Genomic DNA, 18,800 nt, shown 5'->3' with positions numbered 1-18,800 from the left:
AGGCACTATGCCACCAGAGCGCCTAAGAGAAGTTGGAGAGCTGCAAAGACTCCCAAATACCTATTAGATTTTTCCCTTGCTGGGCCCTGTCTAATAGCCCAGAACTCCCAGCCTCACACAGCTTCACCTCTGCAGCTGTTACCACTGGGCGTGGCATCCTTTGAATGTGTGCCCTCTACTTCAGAACACCTTTTTGGGAGCTGCTTTTTTGAGTTCCTCCCCAAATTTGCCTGTATTCGACTCTCACTACAGCTGGAATCCCACTCTCTTTTACTATGAGGAAGGGGGGGGGGAAAAAAAGCTAATTTCCCAATTTATGCTCAAAATTCAATAATTCTAAGAGCAATTTTTTTTTTTTTTTTTTTTGGCTTGAATCTTTGTGAGTGTAAAACACTCTGATTGTGTTTAAGGATTCCACCTTTTATCAATGTCTCCAGTGGGATAGAAAAGAATGACTTTCTTTTGCAGTTTTCTAGAACTCTCTACGGACTCGTTTCACTAAAGCTCTGTCGAACAAGCCTGCCCCACCTCCCTGATGTTGAGTTAGTATTTTTAACAAAATTATCCTTCTCATCATGAAAATTCCCCTGTGCTATAGTGCCTGTTAAATGTTGACTGGGTGATGCCACATTATGCTTGCATGGTGTAGAGTGACACAGGCCAACGTATTTCTCCTGTCTTTGATACTGAGTCTGATTGGCTTCTGCTTTCAGAGCGAGGAAGACACTCAGGGATACTTGCATGTGCTTTGCATTCATTTGCTTACTCAACACATATATTAAACACCTACTATGTGCTTACTAAGGAGCCCCAGTGGTGCAACGGATAAGCACTCAGCTGCTAGCTGCAAGGTTCGAACCCACCTAGCAGCTGCATGGGAGAAAGACCTGGTGATCTGCTCCAGTAATGATTACAGCCTAGAATCCCCAATGGGGTAGTTCCACTCTGTCACACGGGTTACTATGAGTTGAAATCAGCTTGACAGCATACAATAGCATGTGCCCACTAGGCATTTGGCTTGTAGCACTGAGGCAAAAAAAAAAAAAAAAAAATTCCCTGCCCTCAAGGAGCTTATGTTCTAACAGGAAATGGGAAGCAAATGGATGTACAATCACAATGCTACGTGGTGGAGACTGTGATGAAGAGAGAGCAGAGAAATCGAGGAACATAGTGGGGGGCTGAGGGACTGCTGCTGTTTTTCAGGAATGGGGTGCCTCCAGGCACTTGTCATTGGAGCTATAGAGCTTTGTAACACTTGCCCAAATGGGGCAGAGGCCAGGCCCAGGAGAATGGGGCCAGAGGCCAAGAGAGGAACCTGTCTTGAGGGGACCAAGAGGAGCCCTACAAGGCTGAGAACAGCTAGGAGAGCTGTCCCGCACTGAAGAAGGAAGGGTTTTTGCCTACATGCTTCCTGATCATGATCCCAAGTTGGAGCCTATTCCATCCCTAGTAAACTCCATAACTGTGAGTACAGTCTGTGAGTTCCAGGTGGTCATTACAACGATTTGTCAAACCCAGCAGGAAGTAGACAGTGTCCTGGGAGGGACGGCTGGTTTCAGAATTGGTGAAAGGGTTGGAGGCCAGGGGTGTGTTTGATCCCCACCTCATAGGAACCAGTTTGAGACTGATGCCCGTCTTGATTCTCTCTCCTCCCCATCATGGAGTTACGAGAAGGTCAGATGCCACCACGGCGCCATTTTTACAAACACTTTCAACACTGGTGTTGGTTGCCTTATGCTTTTCTACTCTGACAGCTATTTTATAAGTAAATGAGATTTGCCTGAAAGTTGTAACTGAAAAGAAAAAGAATGAACTTGCAGTTTTCTCCAAATTACAAGGACACACCACTTAGAGAATTTGGCGAGGGGCGGGAGAAGGACTGGTTATAGCAATGTTTTGGGTTCAGCCATCCCATCTGTGAGAATCTGGAATGTTCTTTGGATAAGGGATCAAAGACTAGCTTGTTCCTTTCTTTTTAATCTTTCCTGGTAACTCCACTTGAGTTTCTCTGATGGCAAAGAGATGAGATCAGCCACTGGGGGAATCGACCGATGGAATCAGGTTTCAGTCATCAAAAAATTACGTCAAGTGCTAGCATGAGCTACCCTCTGTTTTCAGTGTCAGCCTGGGACTCGACTGCAGGGCCATCAATCCTGTCTTCCTCGTGCTTGTAGACATTAAAATATAGGGTACTCTGGGAATTTGGCTGGAGGATGTGTGGGACGGAGACGCTGGGCTCCAGGAAAGAGGCTTGTGGGGAGATGGAGCGTTCTAATGATCTTACCTAGCACATTCTATCATCTGCAGGGCTATGAGCTGATGGCTTCTTTTAAAAATTTTTTGAAAAGGAAGATAAGAAAGTTGATTTCAGAGTTGGAAGTGGGTATAAAAAGACCTTCATGAGTTATGAATACAGCTCCTGTTTATTCTTAACAGGGTTTTCTTTTTTTCAATTGAATAACATTCATTGTTTCCATCATGATGATTTTTAAAAATGTTCATTATTGGAAAATAGTGAAAACGAGACAGAAAGACAAAAATATAATTCCATAGTTCTGCCTTGAAGAGAAAGCTGCCGTGAAGATCCATCCATTGTGTCTTTTGTCTGTCTCTCTTCCCCTCTTTTAAATCTTGAACTCAGTCTTTTCTTATTGTTGAATTGTTCCACTGTTTTTCATTGTTTTATTGTGTACATGATTTTTTGTGGTTAGCAGTCTCCAAAATGGTCCCAGTGATCCCCCGCTCCTGGAATCCCTACCCTTGTGTAGTGTCCTCTGGGGCTCTGGTGGCCCTGTGGTAAGGCATGTACCTGCTAATGAAAGCCCACCAGCTTTCCCATGGAAGAAAGATGAGGCAGTCTGCTTCTGTAAAGCTTTACAGCCTTGGAAACTCTATGGGGGTCCCTATGAGTTGGAATCAACTCGATGGCAGTGGGTTTGGTTTTTGGTTTGGTGTAATCTCTTGTGGAGTAGACTTACTGATTCATCTCCAAGAAGTAGAATATGGCAGCTACATAAGGAGTCCTAGTGGGGCAATGGCTAAGTGATGGACTGCTAACCCAAAGGTCAGCAGTCCAAGCACACCAGCCATTCTGCAGGAGAAAGATGATGCAGTCCGCTTCTGTAAAGGTGACAGCCTTAGAAACCCTATGGGACAGTGTTTCTCTGTCTTGCAGGGTTGCTTGAATCAAAATCAACTCAACAGCAATGAGTTTCTTGGGGAGAAGCCATGTTGGGATGTCACCTCTGAGACTGGCTTAGAAAACGATAGTTGGCTTCCATCTTGGATGTGCCCCAATCTCTTGTATCACTCACACTAAGAAGGAGCCCGTTCCCATGTAGTGAGCAATCCTGTGGAGAAGCCCCACATGGTGTGGTGAGGAATCTAGGCACCCCTCCAATAGCCCACCAACGACCACATAGCAAAACCATGCAAGTGAGCTGGAACTTAGATGTGTATTCCTCAGCCCTAGTCAGGTCTTAAAGGAGCACTGGTAGCACAATGGTTAAACACTTGACCGCTAACTAAAAGGTTAGCATTTGAAACTCACCATCCACTCTGCAGGAAACAAATGTGGGAGTCTGCTTGCATGACTATGACAGCCTTGGAAATCTATGGGGCAGTTTTACTCTGCCCTATAGAGTTGCTGTGAGTCATAATCAACTTGACATCAAGTCAAGTCTTGAAGAAGCTCTGCTGGTATAGTGGTTAAGCACTCAGCTGGTAACTGAGGGGTTGATGGTGTGAACTCAACTAGCAGCTACAGGGGAGAAAGCCCTGGTGATCTGCTCCTGTAAAGATTACAGCCTAGGAAACTCTATGGGGCAGTTCTACTCTGTCATAGGGGTCACCACAAGCAGAAATGGACACAACAGAGCCTGACACAACCATCAAGTACTGAGAGGATTGCATCCTAGTCCAATGGCTTCACTGCAACCTCTTGGGAGACCCTGAGTCAAAATCACTCAGCACCTTCCTGACTCCTGAATGGCAGGACTGTGAGAGAATTAACCTTTGTTGTTTTAAACTGCTTAATTTTGGGGTAATTTGTTACATTTGTTGTTGTTGTTGTTATGTGCTGTCAAGTCTGACCTGACTCATAGCGACCCCTCCTTGGGTTTCCAAGGCAGTATCACTACGGAAGTGATTGCCCCATCTTCCTTCCGAGGAGTGGCTGGTGGATAGTACTAGAAAACTAATACAATTTTGTATCTGACTCTTTTCCCATTTAATTATGTCTTAAGTATCTTTCCAAGTTGTTACATTCTATTTGTAATGATCGTATTTATATAACAACATCAATTATAAGTACCATTGTTTATTTAATCACTCTATTATTGGGCATTTATTTTGTTCCTTTATTTTTGTATTATAAACATCACTGTAGTGAATACTTTTTGTGGAAGGAAGCTTTTTCTCCATATTTTTATCTATAACTGAAAATCAATGGAGATTAGCTTTTAGGTTTGGAATTACCTTGTATTACCATACCAAAATGTGATATTTGTATTTCTTGAGACATTACACAACTGCTCCTCACTAGGAATAAATCAGTAGATTACTGCTAGAAATCTATGAAAATATCCATTTCTTTTCATCTTGGTCTTTTATTTAAAGATTGATCATTTGATAGGCAAAGTATTTCACTGTTTCAGACATATTAAAAGGAAGTAACCATTCCATGGTCAACTTCTCCTCTTACGTAAGTGGAATTTATATGAGGATTAAAATACTGAGATGAGCAGCTAACTATTCACTCTGTAACAGTGCTACCCAATAGAACTTGGTGGGTGGATGGATGGGTGGGTAACAGTGATAACAGTTGCCTCACAGTGTCCCTAACAGATGTCAGACTTTGGGCCCAATGACTTATCTGCAACCTTTCATTCTTATTCAACTCCTCGAATATCCCAAAGAAGGAGCTCTGATGACATAGTGCCTAAGGCATTTGACTGCTAACCGGAAGATTGGTGGTTCAAACCCACTAGCCACTCCTCCACAAAAGAAAGACTGGGCAATCTACTTCCTTAAAGATTTACCACCTCGGAAGCCCAATGGGAGTCATCATGAATCAGAACCAACTCGATGGCAGTGAGTTTGGTTTGGTTTTGGACTATCCCAAAGAAAGAGGTCTCATTGTCTTTTCCTGTTTGGCAGATGGGGAAACTGAGGATATGCACTTGGCCACATAGCTAGCAGAGCCCAGATTTGAACTGAGTCTGTCTGCCCTCAAACCTCTCCCTAACTACTAGACCACATGGACACCACCAGCCTGTGGAACAGAACACCATGCATTGTTATACCTTGTCGCCTGGTGTGGTGCTTGACATTTTTCTCCCTTGGGTAGCTAGAGACACTTGAGTGGGGAAATGCTAGAAATTGACATATACCTCTATTGTGTCCAAAAGTAGCTGTTTCCATTTTCATTGGTGACCATCTTCTAATGTGTCAGTAGTATGCTAATGTGGTTAACGTTTGCCTGGGGCAGGAAGGATGAGGCTTCCGGCATGCAATTAAAACGTTGTCCTGCCCAATTGGGCAACTAATGGGATCAGCAAGAGTTGAGACTGCCTAGTTAAGGAGTGGTTTGTCTCGCAAATTCATTTCATGGGGCGTAGGAAGTAGTGGCAGAGTGGAGTTGCCTGATGGTTCAATTTGAAACTTAATTAGGTAGTCCTTAAAGCCACCCTTGGCCACCCACACGTATGTGCAGGCAAGCTCACTCACAGCTGTGGTTGTAACCCTTGCACAAGCACATAGACTCTTTTCTGGTGGCCCACATGCTGTCCCCAGGATTCTTCACACTGGTCTGGATGTGAAGGCTCACTATGAGCGTTCTAGATCCAGATCATAGCATGTGCTGAGTGATCCCAGTCCCAAATATGAGGACAATTAATATCTGTACAGTAATTACTAATCAGAAACTAATACAAGGTGGGGGTTTGTCCAGGATGGGGGGTTGGTAAAAACTAGAAGCCTCCATGCACAGAAGATAATGGCTGAGAGAGTAGAGTTCATGCATAGTGTTGTTGTCATATACCACCGAGTCAATCCCAACTCATAGCAGCTCTGTATGACAGAGTAGAACTGCCCCACAGGGCTTTTCAGACTGTAATCTTTACAGAAGGACCCATGGTGGCACAGTGCTTACATGTCAACTGCTAACCCAAAGGTTTTTTGTTGGAACCCACCAGTTGCTCTATGGGTGAAAGATATGAGTCTTCTTCTGTAAAGATTACAGCCTTGGAAAGCCTATCCAACCCAAAACCAAATTCACTGCCATCGAGTTGAATCCGACTCACAGCAATCCCTCCTCGGGTTTCTGAGGTGGTATCTCTACGGAAGTAGATTGCCCAACCTTCCTTCTGATGAGTGACTGGTGGGTTTGAACCACCAGCCTTCTGGTTAGCAGTCAAATGCCTTAGGCACTATGCCACCAGAGCTCCCATTTTCTCTATACAGTTGAGTAAACCAGTGTTCAAATATGTTGATAAGGCAGGGAGGAAGTGGGGAAACCAGGCTCCAAACCTATGTTTATCTCAGCCCAAAGTTCACATCCTGAGTCTCCAGGGTGAGCTGCATGTAGATTTTAGGGTCAGACATAAGTGTCCTTGTGGAGAATGTCCATGGACTATGTGTTTTATTTTGTTTTAATAAGGGGACTTTTCGGTGTTTCTCAGATCCTATCGGTTGGCTGGCAGTTTAATTTGTAATCCCTTTGTCATTGCAACCTAAAGTTCTTCTCTGTGTATAGGATGTATGAGGGAGGTGAGCCAGAGGTGAGAAGGCAGCAGAGAGGTAGATTTTCCAACATTCAGTCACTGAGTGCTCTCACTTGATGGGATGTCACACCTCCCAAAGGGATGAGTGTGGTGGTGTGAAGCTGTGACAGATACAAACTGACTTCTTCCGAGTCTGGCGACAGCAACACCAACTCTGGAATGAAGAAGACAGTTGAACATGTCAATAACTGTGTCCTTCAGGTTGTGTCTTCATGCTGTGATGACAAAAGGTCCCTGGAATATTTCTTTGTCCTTCTGACACATAGACTGCCACAACCTGGTAGAGAGCAAGCAGTCTGATTTGTTTGACGGTGGGTTACATCTAGACCCAGCTGGCCACCCGATCCTTTCAGACATCATGGTTTCAATAGCATATGCAGAAACCAAATAAACCTTTGTCCCCAAGGTCTGCCAAACTGTGCACTGGCTTAGTCCAGGGTCTCTCAACTTTGGCACTATTAGCATTTGGGGCTGGATAGTCCTTTGTTGTAGGGGGCAATCCTGGGCATTGTAGGACATTGAACAGCATCCTTGGTCTCTGTCCACTAGATGCCAGTAGCACCCCTCCCCCAAATTGTGACAGCCAAAAATGTCTCTAGATGTTGCCAGTGACCCCTGGGGAGAAGAATTACTGTTTGGAATCACTGGGTTAATCAAATAATTTGTATACTGAGGATACAATCTTTTCTTGGTATAATTCCCAGTGTTAAAAATGTAGTCAAATACACCAATCCTAAATCTAAAAATAGCATTTATAGCTAGTCAAAGACTTTGCCTTATAAAAATCATGTGAATATTGGAAAAATTGTTGGAATTTGGATGGATTCCATGACATATTCTGGAAAATGCTTCTCCCCACTCCTTATATTTACATTAATTAGGATACTTGATGCTAGCTGCTGTAATAAACAGCCCTCAAATCACAGTAATTCAACACAGTTGAATTATTTCTCATTTTCACAATCTGATGCTGGTGTTCTCTATGTGGGGACTTGAGGACGCAATCTTCCCTACAGGACAGCTATACCATATAGATAGAACATGTGGCTCCCAAAAGTCACTGAAGAACAGGTAGACAAAGCCTAGAAATGGTCCGCATTGCCTCTGCCTTCATTTCATTGGTCAGAACCTAAGTCACATGACCCAGGTCTACAGTAAGGGAAACTGGGAAATGTAGTCTTCTGGTAAGAAGAGGAACAGGGAAACAGGATTTGACAAATAGGTGGCATTCCCTCTGCAGCAATCCCTGATATCAGCTTTTTTAGTTTATTGAATGATGGTCAAAATTCTATTTCTCTGTTGTTTCTAGTGGTCTGAATTACAAATAAACAGTGTTTTATTGTTGCACCAAACAAACAAACAAAACTTTGTCCTGGAGTCCATTCATAGTGACACCAGGGTACAGAGTAGAGCTGCCCCTCAGGGTTTCCTAGGCTGTCATCTTTACAGAAGCAGACTGCGTCAGCTTTCTCCTGCAGAGGGGCTGATGGGTTCCATCACCACCATTTCAGTTAGCATGAGTGCTTAACCGTTGCACCACCAGAGTGCCCCCTTTATGATGGCACAGGCCTCCTCAGCATCAGAATCACAGACTCCCCACCCCCTCATCCATCCATTCTGATTTAAAAAAAAAAAAAAATTATTGCCATTGAGTGAGTTCTGACTTGCAGCAACTTCATGTGTTACAGAGTGAAACTGTGCTCTGTAGTCTTCTTGGCTGTCATCTTTGTGGAAGCAGATGACCAGACCTCCTTTTGCAGCATTACTGGATAGGCTTGAACCGGCAACCTTACAGTTAGTAGATGAGTGCAAACCGTTTGCACCACTCAGAAGCCTCTATGCTTTACTTTGCTGTTATCGTTAGATGCCGTGGAGTCTCTGACTCAAAGCAGCCCACGTGCAACAGAGCAAACCACTGCCCGGTCCTGGGCCATCCTTCCAGTGCCTGCTGTGTTCAGACTCATTATTGCAGCCACTGTGTGAGTCCTTCTCATTGAGGGGCTTCCTCTTTTTCGCTGATGCTTCATTTGACCATGATGTCCTTCTTCAGGGACAGGTTCCTGTTGATAATGTGTCCAAAGATAATATTCGGATTTTAGAGATCTATAAATGGGCTTTAAGAATTCTTAAGTTTTATGTGCCCCAGGTAAGTATGATGGATAGACATCTAGGATCCATTTGCATAAGTGGTCTTATATTCACTTCTCCTGCCCTCCATTAGGGAAAAAATTGAGAGTTGGTTGTCACATTTTCTAGGTTTTCTTAAAAACTGCTGTCATGCTGGCTGAAGTCACCTCTTCCTCCAATCCCTGCTAAACTCCACAGGCTCTAACTGTACCATCCACCAGCATCTCCACCCCAGCCTTCCTGCTATCCTTCTCCAAGCTACCACGTTTTCCTGTCCCAGTATTTCACATTATACAGTAATTACCCATGAAATATGAATCCGATGGTTTTGATGCCTTCCCTAAATCCACCAATGGTTTCCTGTTGTCCCTGGACCAAATCTACATGTGTTATTATCCACGTAAAACCCCTGTCTTCCAATTCACTTTTCATTTACATCCCCAAGGCTAGTATAGTTCCTGGCACATAGTAGGCCCTTTAAGAAATCTGTTGAATGGATGAGCTTATGGAATGCAGTGAGCTGTGCATGTGCAAGTATGAACGCATCAAAGCAATGGACTCTAATTCCCCTTTCAGCAAAAATCAGTATATATTAATTGTCTACATTGTCAGGAACTCAAGTCTTGGGGAGAGTTTTCTATTTCCCTAGGAATTTGCATATCACTAAATAAGTTGTGCACACATATGTGCACACACAAACACACATGCTTACGTACACATTGCATATTATATAGACATTGTATATTATACATACATAAAACTACTTGTACATATTGTTATATATTCATTTGTATTCAATTGACATTATATATATAGTTGCTGTGTGCCGTTGAGTCAGTTCTGACTGGTAGCAACATTATATGAGAGAGTAGAACTGCCCCGTAGGATATCCTGAGCTGTCCTTTCTATGGGAGCAGATTGCCAGCTCTTTCCTCCTGTGGAGCCACTGGTGGGTTTGAACCGCCAACCTTTTGGTTAGCAGTCAAGCACTTAACCATTGCATCAACAGGACTTCTCAATATATATATATATAAACCAAACTCACTGCCATTAAGTCGCATCCGACTCATAGCGACCCCTCCTTGGGTTTCCAAGGTGATATTACTATGGAGGTATCTTGCTCAACCTTCTTTCCGAGGAGTGGCTGGTGGGTTTGAACTGCCAGCCTTCTGGTTAGCAGTCAAATGCCTTAGGCACTGCGCCACCAGAGCTCCATATTTAAAATTATATACGCTTAATGAGTTCATGTATGCACTTGTGTGCATGTTTAGATAGACGTCTCTATGTTCGTATACATATACACATTTTTGTTATCTTCACATCACTGCAGACGGCAAGAATGCTGTGATTTCAGTTTGTAAAATAGATAAGCTTGTAAAACTGAGGCTCAGAGAGGAGCATGCACTTGAGAAGGGTCTCAGACCTCACGGCAGCAGAGCTGGGCTTTGAATGAAGATCTTGTCAACCCCAAAGTCCAGACCTTTGTCTTGTTATTACCCTGTCTTTCGAGAGCTACGCCACTTCTAATTTCATGCCAGCATTTAGACTGTAAACAAAGTCACTGTTTCTCATAAATAAGCAAATGAAATTGACATCTAGGCCAAAAAGCAGAAGCCAGCAGCCCATGTGTACTGCCATGAGAGTCTGAAAGACTTTGACCATCTCCTCTGAGGATGGGGTTTTGTATTTGCTAGGAGTCATAGGCCAATATTGGAGCCCTCTTTTTAAAAAGAACATGGCATCATTTTTTTTATTTAAGTGGAAACACAGCATTATCACTGCAGTGGATTTACTCAGGGCCTTCACTCTCACACAGTGAGTGCAAGAGTTTCCTTCTCCATAAAACTGACCATTTCTTCCCCTCCTTCTCCTTGTCCTCACTCACACTCTCGTGGTCTCTTTCAACCTTGATTCTACTGACATTTTGGACTGGATAATTCTTTGTGGGAGCCCTGGTGGTGCAGTGGTTATAGGCTCAGCTGCTATCCAAAGGCCAGTAGTCTGAACCCACCAGCAGGAGAAAGATGAGGCAGACTGCTTCTACAAAGATTTACAGCCTTGGAAACCCTGTGGGGCAGTTCTACTCTATCCTGCAGGCTCGCTATGAGTCAGAATCAACTTCACAGCAAAGGGTTTTGATCCTTTGTTGAGGGCTGCCTTGTGTATTGCAGACTATTTAGCAGCAGCCTTGGCCTCCAGCCACTTGCTGTCAGTAGCACCCCTTTCCCCAAGTCATGACAATCTAAAATGTCACTAGACATCACCAAACATACTCTGGTTGAGAACACTGATATCTATGATGTTAAATAATCTTATCAAATAATTGTGAGATTGTTGTTCTTAGGTGCCCCTGAGTCAGCTTTGACCCCATGTACAACAGAATGAAACACTGCCCAGTCATGCACCATATCCTAGCTATGTTCCATCCCATAGTAGCCACTGTGTCAACAATTTTGGGTCCTTCCTTTTGTTTTGCTGACCCCCTATGTTATCAAGCATGATATCCTCCAGGGACTGGTCCCTTCTGACTACATAACCAAAGCATGAGGGATGAAGTCTGCCCATTCTCGCTTCTAAGGAGCGTTACAGCTGCACTTATTCCAGGACAGATTTGTTCATTCTTCTGGCAGTCCATGGAATATTCAGTTTTCTTCACTAACACCACAATTCAAAGACGTTGATTCATCTTTGGTCCTTCTTACTCATTGTCCAGCTTTCACATGTGCATGACTCACTGTTGTTGAGTAGGATCCAACTCATAGCGACCCCTTCTTGGGTTTCCGATGTGGTATCACTACAGAAGTTCATTGCCCAATCTTGAAAATACCTTAGTCTTCAAAGTGAAAGCACCTTAGTCTTCAAAGTGACATCTTTGCTCTTTAACACTTTAAAGAGGTCTTTTGCAGCAGATTTGCCCAGTGCAATGTGTCTGAATTGTGAGATTAATGCTACTAAAATAGGAGACTTCCATATAATCAAAAAGCATTGGCTTCTGAATCAGCAGAGATCGGGTGCATTCAAGGTGATATGGCTATAAATCGGAAACCTTAAACCAAAAATACCCCCTGAAGTCTTCTTTAAACCAAACAACATTTAGGCTTCATTAGTAAAGAATGTCTGCCTTGAGCCTGTGCCCTTTTGAGAACAACATATGGGATCCGATTGACAACAGCAACTCGAAAGATTCGATAGGAAGCTTAGGGGCAGTGAGTTGATGTTAATGGGGGAGGGTCAGCTCAGAGAAAGGACTGAGAATGGTGCACATGAGGAATGCCATCAGTGTCGCTGAACGGTACAAGCAGAGACTTTTGAGTCACCGAGGGTTGTACTGTGTATATTCGCAACAACAACAGCAAAATAAATTAATTTAAAGACAAAGGAAGCGTAGGCTTGGCTTGCTCGAGAGAGAAGGTACTGGGTGTCAGAATGGCAGGGTGGGGTCTTGTCCTGGCTCTACGCACAGCAAACACACATCTCTCTGACTTTCCTTCCTACGGGCTCCAATCTCTACACTTCTTATGAGGATCAGCTCCAAAGGAATGAAAGACAATTAAAAAAATAAAGTTTTAAAAAACCTTGTTTCAAAATTGCACGGCCTTACGGTCTGTCCAGCTAATAGAATTATACTCTGCAGTTTAAATTTAGACATCGCACTTCATCTCCTACTTAAATGTATCTGTGTGTTTTAATAGGAACATTCAGCTTTGCTTTTATTAATGCAAAAACATTAAGGCACCAGCCCTCGATCCGAAAGCCTTAAAGGGCTTTTTCCAACAGAACCTGTCATAAAATGTGCTCTCAAGCGTGTCCCCTTTAAGAGACTCCAGAATTAAATGTTCCCGTATGTGAATTTTATTTTGTACAGCACATTTGCTTTATGGCTACAATTAAGTTAGATGTGCCGATAACAATGTCTGTTTTCCATTTTAAATCGCACATTTCAGACAGTGTGCATTGTTTTATTATCTAATCCACATGCTTTTAATTGCAATTATGGTCCCTTATGAGTCCCCTGGGAGGGCATGATTGCAATTAAAAATGTAATTTAAATGTTAATTAATTACATTCATTTTCTAAACTGGGAAAATTTCATTTATTATTTTCATGTGTTGTGCACTTATCCTAAATGCATTACCTTCTAAATGTTTTTCCCCCCCTAAATTAAGTGTTATGTTTATAAAACAGGGTGTTTAATACCCTTTAAAATTTTTGTGGGGGTGTTTGTACAAATTATTACTTTAAATTAATTGATTCTGGGCTATATGCATGAGCTGTATGTTCTATATAGAATAAAAATAATTTTGTTGATTTTTCTCAGAATCAAACATGGCATCAAAATGTATGTCTTCCTCATTTATTTTCTGATAGATTTTGATCTGGAGAGGAAATCCTGTACTTTTTTTTATTACCATCATTATTACTGGGTTTTTTTTTTTTTTTTGGTACTATTATTACAAAGGATACAGATCACAAATGTGAAGAGTGTTCACCACCACCCCCATGATGAAAACTGCAGTCTAAGGGAGAAATTTATATTAGATTAATAAGTAATCCTACCTCATGGGAATTATATAAGGGGGAGCAGAAAAGAACCACAGGTACACAGACCCTTACAAATCACTGCCACTTTCTAGAAAAGTCGGTTGTTTCAGGTGTGTCTTGGTTTCTTTGGCTGGGTCTGTTTTCAGTCTCTGTCACATGGCTGGGAATAAGATGGCCATCCCAGAGCTGAGGGAACACCTCTCCGTATTAGACTCTGAACCATCTCAACTGTGGTTAGTTTTAGCAATTTAAAGTGTAAGTCCCAAGAGAACAAGGGCAGGACTTAAGGGTTTCTTCCAGTTCAATTCCAAGTCTATGCTAGCTGCCATCAATTAACAAAAGCCTTTGGAAGATCCCCCCCCCCTTGGGTTTCCTCTTCAATTCGACACATCTTTCTTCACCTGTTGTAATTAAAACACTCCTGCTGAGGCTGAACCTGGCTTTGTTGCTTATTCCAGGTTTAACAAGTTCAAAAACTTTCTTGGGAAAATTCTACTCTGCCGACAGTTTTTACCTGTTGGTCTTGGGTGCTGTCAAGTAGATTCTTGAGTCATAGTGACCTCATGCAACAGAGTAGAACTGCCCCATAGGCTGTCATCTTTATGGGAGCAGACTGCCAGTTATTTCTCTTGCAGAGTCCCAAGGTGAGTTTGAACCACCGACCTTTTGGTTAGCAACCAAACACTTAACTATTGCACCACCAGGCTTCTTTAGATTTTACCTAAACCCACTGCTATCAAGTCAATTCTGATTCATAGCGACCTCCATCTGGTTTCCAAGACTGTAAATCTTTACAGAAGTAGATTGCCTCATCTTCCTCTCATGGAGTGGCTGGTGGGTTCGAACCACCTACCTTTTGGTTAGCAGCCCAATGCCTTAACCACAACACAACCAGAGTTCTTTTACTTTTTACCTCAAAAACAACTCACTAAATGCAGGCTGCTCCGTGGACAGATGAGGAAGAAACAAGAGAGAAGGGACCAAACCACCTCTCCTAGCACAGGCAACAGATATTTATGGGATCTCTGGACTTAAGGAATTTGTAAATTTTATACCATGCCTCCCCTGGGGCTGGTTCTGTCATTAAACCTTCATCACTATCCTGTGAGGTCAACGCTGTCATTATCTGTATTTTAACAGAGGGGGAAACTAAGATCCAAAGCGTCAGGCTGAGCATCACAGCTGGGAAGAGGAAGAGCCCGGATTTTTGCCCTGATGGCACAAACTCATTATCTTGCCTGATCCTCACAAAAGCCTTATGAGGGAAGCCAGGCCAGCGCTCACCTCCTTGTTCCACTGATGAGCAACTGAGGCAGTCAAGGGGTGAAGTGGGCGGTGGCTGCCCCAGGCCAGGTAGTGACTCAGGAAGTAGTGGCAGAATGAGACATTCCGGGGCTCTCCCTGATTCTTTGAATTCAGATTTGTGATTTTCTGACCTTAGACTTGATTAGAAGGTGTCCCACAGACTGAGTTCCCCCCATCTTTAATGCATTAATTCAACTGATCTTTATTGAGCATTTAATGTGTACCAGCTTCTCATCTGGGTGATGGGATTTCTGCAGTGCACAGGACAGACCCTGGTCTTGTAATGTTCTTTTCTAGCAAGGGTGACCTAGAGTAATAATAATAGTAAGTAAAAAATAAGAAAACTCCAGTTAATCACAAGTGCTATGAAACACACACACACACACACACACACACACATTTAATCAAGAAATCTGACCAGAAAGAATTAGGGGTGCTGGTGGCACAGTGGTTAAGTGTGTGGCTGCCAACTGAAAGATCAGTGGTTTGAATCCACCAGCTGCTCTGTGGGAGAAAGATGTGGCAGGCTGCTTCCATAAGGATTTACAGCCTCAAAAGTCCTATAGGACAGTTCTCCTCTGTCCTGTAGGGGTGCTGTGTGTTGGAATCAACTCAGTGGCTGCCGATTTTGGGGATAGAAAGAGTGAAAGAGCCCTGGTATCACAGCAGTTAAGTGCCTGCTGCTAACAGAAAGGTTGGCAGTTCAAACTCACCCATGGCTCCTCAGGAGAAGAGACCTGGCTTTCTGCTTCTGTTAAGGTTACAGCCTAGAAATCCCTACAGGACGGTTCTACTCCGTCATATGGGGTCACTGTGTGTCGAACTCAACTTGGTGGCACACAGCAACAGAAAGGGTTCAGTTCTGCCTTTAGTCTTTCGCTCTCGAGATGTTTGACAACACGTGTGTGGTCTGCTCCCATGAATTCCCGCTTCTCAGTGATAAGGTCATCTTCCCTCCAGGTTTTCTCTCCCAACCTCTCCCCTGAGTTTCTCTGCCATTCCCTTTCCCTCTTTCTTTCATCTTTTCTTTCCCTCCTATTTTTCATCTTTTCTCTCAAACGTCTTAAAGCACGCCTCTTTGACTGGCGATCCCTCGCCTTCACCTTGTGAATCCTTGGATGCCTGTAGTCGGCAAGTGGCAGAAGGGCAGATGGAGTCAGCTTGGAGAGGAGGTGGCTGTGGCACTCCATCCAGTCCATTCCCCAGTGCCGGCAGCCAGCAGGCAGGTTCATCAAAGCCTCTTAATTGGGGGTTGCTAGGGAGCATTACTATGATAAAAAAAAAAAAAAAAAAACCAAGGGAGACTTGATGGAGAACTAACTCCCTTGCAGCTCCATGCATCTTTCATGTCGCATCATTACTGCAGTCGGCGCTCAGCACCAGTACAGAACTCCCTCATTATTTCACAGGGCTTAAGTCAAGGGTAACAGAAGACTCACAATTTAATCAGCATCATTTTCTCAACATTATGTTGTTATTTAGGGTGTGTTTCTATATGAAGGGCCCTGGGTGGTGCAAATGGTTTGCACGGAACTACTAACCTAAAGAAGGTCGTCGTTCAAACCCGGCCAGCGGCACTGTGGAAGAAAGGACTGGTGACCTGCTCCCACAAAGATGACCGCCAAGAAAACTCAAGAGGGGATGGGAGGGGCAGGAAAAAGAAAAGTATTGATTTAGGTGAAAGGAAATGGTAAGAAGAAAGGCAAAGAAAGTCTACATCGCAGTTCTAGTCTGTAACATATGGGGTCACTAGAAGTCAGAATCAATTCAATGGCAGCAGGCTTGAATTTTTAGTTTTTTATTTCTTTATGCCTTTGGTAGCCTGTCAACCTAACACAGGGGAAAGAAGATGCCTGAAGTGGTGATAAGCAAATTCTTATTGTTATGCAAAATGGCTTCAGATTATGACTCCCAGAGATTGACACAGTGACTACAATGGTGGGCTCAAGTTTAGCAAGGATTGTGAGGCTGGCACACCACTGGGCAGTGTTGTATTCTGTTGTACGTAGGGTCGCTATAAGTCGGAGCCAACTTGATGGCATCTAACAACAACAATAAGTGTTTAGACCAGTGCATGTCAAATTTTAATGTGCATTGGAATCACCTGAGGATCTCATTAAAATGCAGTTTCTGATCCAGCAAGTCTGGGGTGGGACCTGGTGTTACACATTTCCAAGGAGTCACTGGGTGGCGCAGCTAAGCATGGTGCCAGTAACCAAAAGGCTGGTAGTTCAAGCTCACCCAATGGCTCCTCCAAAGGAAGGCCTGCAGACGTACTTCCGAAAGGTTGTAGCCATGAAAACCCGATGGAGGGCAGTTCTGCCCTGAAACACATGGGGTCGCCATAAGTCACAACTGACTTGACAGCAAACGGTATTTTTTTTATTTTTTTTTTAGGTTTCTTAGTGGTGATAATGATAGGAGCTCTGGTAGTGTAGTGCCTAAGGCACTTGACTGCTAACCAGAAGGTTGGTGGTTCAAACCCACCAGCCACTCCTCGGAAGGAAGGTTGGGCAATCTACTTCCGTAGTGATAACTGCCTCGGAAACCCAAGGAGGGGTCGCTATGACTTGGGTCCTATTCCACAGCACATAACAACCACAACAACAGTGGTGATAATACTGCTGGGCTTTGGATCACACTTTGAGAGAAGGGAGGCTTTCAACTTGGGGCTTAATCCCAGTCTGCCCCTCAGGGTTGCATTGCGACTTATGTGGGCCGAAACACCTTTGCCTTCATAATCCCTTCGTCTGTAATTAAAATATATATTAAAAATTATAATTTGTAATTGTGCTTATATAGAGAGAGATGGATATATTAATATTATGTATTTAAGCATTTTCTTCTAGCTTAATGTTCTTTTCTTCTTCTGATTTTAAAAGAAATTAAAGCATTTCCATGGGCCCTGAATGTACTGTAGTCCCCAGGCACTGTCTCTGGTGCTCAGCAGGGGAGTCAGCCCTTGGTCTCATCTGGATCTGGTCCTGAAATTCTCTGGGCCTCCATCTCCTCCGTGGAGGATGGGGGTGACGGTGCCCTGAGCCTCCGTCTCCTCCCCTGGAGGATGGGGTGACGGTGCCCACCCATTGCTTTGTGCTTTTGCACAGTGCTTGGTGTGTCCCATAATAAGCCTGCCTGAGATGTTAGCTTTTGTTGTTAAAAGTGGCCTGACTCCTGAGAACTGTCATCATCTCGTGACCTATTGAAAGTCAGATTCTACATACATTACTGCTCCTCTCTTAAATCTCTGCTTGATATGTCCTACCGGTTACATGACCTGGATAATTTCCATAAATTAACCTCTTTTACCTTCCATTTCTCTGCTACCCTGCTGTTCCTCTTCTAGAAGGGGCCCTCTCATCTGTAAGTCATCTCCTGGACGAGGCAGACAGGGATGCCGCACTAACTTCCGCGGTGACACCCTGAGCCCCCCGGAACGCTCAGGCATTCATTCACAACCTGCTCGCTAGACGTGCCATCTCGATAGAAAGGTGATACAGCCCCTGATGGATCTGGAATTAGCTGTCGATTTCTCTGACTGTCACTCGGAGGTACGAAAGGCACAATGAGGCTAATGGCATGAAGCCTTCACCCTCATTGTTTGCAAGCTCTTTGTTTCTTTAGCTCATCTCCACTGTCCTCCATCCATTGCAAGGCACATGGCAGATTTAGCAATAGTTTTTTAGGGGCAGTGTGGGAAGCAGGGAAGCACCCCTAGCATCATAAATGAGCATTTCAGTCACAAAGTGCATCCCCCTGTCTTGTGAAAAGTCAGATGAGGTGATTTCAGAGTGAAGGAAATGCAATCATATTTCGTGTGGTCTCATGAAATTCCATCACCCCCAAAAGGATATAGTCATCATTAGGTCATCAGCCTCACTTTATAAGAAGATGCAACAAACTGACACTTAAGTTTCCTCCAAAATAGTCACAGCATCCAGACACCAAATCATGGATGTAGAATTTGCTACCAACTTGAATTTTCTAGACATACTTTTTTTTATTTCCTCCAACAGGAATTCCTATCACAAGGACTCTTTGGGG

This window comes from Orycteropus afer, unplaced genomic scaffold (assembly GCF_000298275.1).
Source record: "Orycteropus afer afer isolate SDZICR_OR568_19922 unplaced genomic scaffold, OryAfe1.0 scaffold00049, whole genome shotgun sequence".
Taxonomy (NCBI): Eukaryota; Metazoa; Chordata; class Mammalia; order Tubulidentata; family Orycteropodidae; genus Orycteropus; species Orycteropus afer.
The sequence above is the reverse complement of the archived record's forward strand: the minus strand, read 5'-3'. Positions refer to the sequence as shown.